We start from the raw sequence: 3291 nt of genomic DNA on the forward strand, positions 1-3291 counted from the left end.
TTGGGCACCAAATTTATCCCCGACAAATTGGCAGCACATAAGTGTCCTTAGATCATGAGGATGATATGCATCAAGCCATCTATTCCCCACTAGATCATCTAGGTAGAGTTTGTTGCAGCTCCTATGTTAATGGAGGCCTTGTTTTGGGTAGTCACCTATATACAGAGGGTGAAGGAGACGGGTCCACTTTGACTCCCCTGACTTGCACAAGTCATCAAGGAGAGCATTCATCTTGGTATGGCACAGTACTCACCTTGTTTCAGGCACATGGATTATAGATGGACCGACTCCATCCGTTTCAGTATCATCCAGATTTCCCATACATTAGGCTTACTACACATTATAGGAACCGGTGATCCGATACGATGTACTAGGGCTATACACACATAACACATGGATCACACACTAGGCCCTTGCCTACCAAGATGCATTACTGCAGAGATAATTTTCTGAGATTCATAGCAGATGGTTTCATACAAAGAACAAGTTATCTCGATGCCTTCATGTCCCATGCTATTAGGATAGCCAATGGCCAGCTTAGGGTATCATCCCCATAGACTAAGGATAGAGACTAGCAGAGCTGAACACACACCCAAAGAGGACATGACATGTAGACTGTGTCAAGCGGCCCCCAACAACCCTCCTCTCAACTTACCATCACTAGTTTTTTCCAGCCTAGGGGGGTGGATAGGGAGGCACCAAAGCCCACCACAGTGGATATGGAGCCTATACCACAGTGCCCCCTCAGATTAGGCCCATGGGAGTCACATCAGATCTGGTACACACACTCTAGAGAGCTAGATGCCCTTGTCCCATCGGATCTTGACCACCCCCAGCTCATCAACCCCGAATTCAGGAGATCCTAGGCCACCATTGAATAGCCTCATCCTCACAACAAACCATCGACATCTCTAGCCTTCTTGTATCACCCATGACGGACATCCTAGATGGGCCCTTGCCTGACATACAAGGTTGATCGATTGTTTTTATTCAGCTCTCTTATATCCCATCACTTATTGTACCCTATACCTAGCATAGAAGGATCTAGATTTTTCATCTTGTATAATCTCAAAGTCTGAGATCTTAGCCTTTAGCTAACCACCCCCAACTCATCAACCCCAGATTCAAGAGATCCTAGGCTGCCATTGAGCAGCCTCATCCTCACAACAAACTATCAACATCTCTAGCCTTCTTGTATCACCTATGATGAACATCCTAGATGGGCCCTTGCTTGACATACAAGGTTGATCGATTGTTTTTATCCAACTCTCCCATATCTCATCACTTGTTGTGCATACTAAAATCTGGATTTTTCATCTTGTGTAATCTCAGAGTTTGAGATCTTAACCTTTTACTATTGCTTTTTCTTGTTTCATTCTTGATGAGATTTCATGGACACTGTACATATCATTTTGGTCTTTTAGACCCTTTGGGTCTTTTGCTTCTCTCTCTCGCGCGCACACACACACACACACAAAAAGTTCCTTGTAAAAAGAATCTTCTCTTTTTGAAAATTAATGTAGTAACATCCTCCTACATCTTCCCCTTTTTGAAGGAGCAAAATTCCTGGGCATTTTTTATTTATTGGAAAACTCATGGCCATAAAATGACGTCTCTCTCGCGCGAAGGAAAAACTGTTTGCAAACTTTTCTTTTCAAGAAGAAAAAGATAAAGGGTCGAACAGGATGAGCGTGCGCCGGCCATGGGGCTCGAACCCATGACCACAAGGTTAAGAGCCTTGCGCTCTACCAACTGAGCTAGGCCGGCTGTTACGCTTCTTTGGCTTTTGACTTTAAATAAGCTTGAAACTTGTCAATGGCTTACATAAAACTAGGGTATCTAACGATTAGCTGAAGTCACAGTAGATTCGCACAATGATGCTTAAAAGATTAGCCGATGTAGAAAATTAGGATTTGCATCTGAACCCTAATATTAACAGCAGCATTTGCCGAATTCTACAGTCTTTTGTTTTTATGAGCCACCACACTACTAATGAAAGTGGGTCCCTTGTATGAAAGGGACCAGTGTGAAATGAGGATATCATGGGCTAGGAGAGCCAGTGTAATGACAACCATAATGTCAGCTTCAATAGCAGATTTCCTCCAACAAGAAGACAACAAAGATCTACTTTTCTTTGACCTTGCATCGCCTTGTCAATGTAGCCCAGTCTCTGGAGGAGGGGTCCCTGCCAGCTGGCGCTCCCAACTCCACCCTCGGTCGGGTGTGTGGGCGGGCTCTCCAAACTGCCCTCAGGCGGGCTCACCAATGACAGCCTACGATCAGTGACCAAGACAGAACTCAACATCAAAAGCCAAGAGTCAAAGAAGAGTGATATACTACTACCCGTTTAAAACAAAATTTTGCATTGCTTAAATCACAGTGAGTTTAATTGCCTCAGAATCAGGGCACATACAAGGGATGGAAAAGATAAAGATGCAAGTCTCTGGATCTTCAATGTCATTAGCAACAAACCAGCATGTTGATGTGTCTGGATCTTCAGTGTAAAGCAACAAACCAGTACGCTGATATGGAATCTCGGTGACAATCAAAGACCAATCGATCACATCATGTACCAAGTACTCTTTCAAGAACATATAAGGAGGCTCATTTGTATCACAAGAGAGGTTGGAACTGAAAATAGATTTTAGAAACTAGTGGGGGTACTTCGTGGGAAATTTGAACACCCTAACCATTCGACTTCAATGCCCATGGTCACATCTAAGGAGTCAGACAAGTATGCAGTCGGGACCGATAAGTAGTCCTGAACCCCACTACCTGGAAGCCACTAGAAGAGATCTTTACCTACCAGATAAGTAGTGTTAAATCGTTACAAGTCCTAGGTCATCATACACCGGATTAAAGCCATTATTGAGAATGGGGACCTAAATTCCCCAGCTCATGCCTCACTTCATAGTCTGCTGTTCTCAAGGGGAAAACAACTTACATATTTCTCACTTGCAAGGGAGAAAACTATTGCAATGGACTACAGCATTGCATGTCTCTTGCCCTAGCACAACAGGAAACATTCTCTCTTTTTAGTGTACCAAGATATAGACATGTCAAAAGGCTCTCTACATGTAGGTAGTTTGGGCTGCATTGTTTCGTGAAGAGAAGTCCATTCGACAGCCACAAGACAGCTGCAAACATCACTACACATCCTTGCTTTTCACTACAACACGTCCTTGTGTTTCACTGAATATGCAACCTTTTGCACATATCATACATACGATTGAGATAGCTTTGCATAGCAACACTGGCATTATAAACAATAAACAATTTGCTCTAGATTTA

At 43.4% G+C, this 3291-nt stretch overlaps 1 non-coding gene across 1 annotated transcript; it reads right to left on the reverse strand.

The window, feature by feature from the left end:
• Positions 1-1694: 1694 nt before the first annotated feature.
• TRNAK-CUU (transfer RNA lysine (anticodon CUU)) lies at positions 1695-1767 on the reverse strand. The gene has a single exon. It is a non-coding gene; the product is annotated as a tRNA-Lys (tRNA).
• Between the last annotated feature and the right edge of the window lie 1524 nt (positions 1768-3291).

The sequence above is a fragment of the Cibotium barometz genome, chromosome 50 (assembly GCF_041138505.1).
Source record: "Cibotium barometz isolate CiBa-2024 chromosome 50, ASM4113850v1, whole genome shotgun sequence".
NCBI classification, from domain to species: domain Eukaryota; kingdom Viridiplantae; phylum Streptophyta; class Polypodiopsida; order Cyatheales; family Cibotiaceae; genus Cibotium; species Cibotium barometz.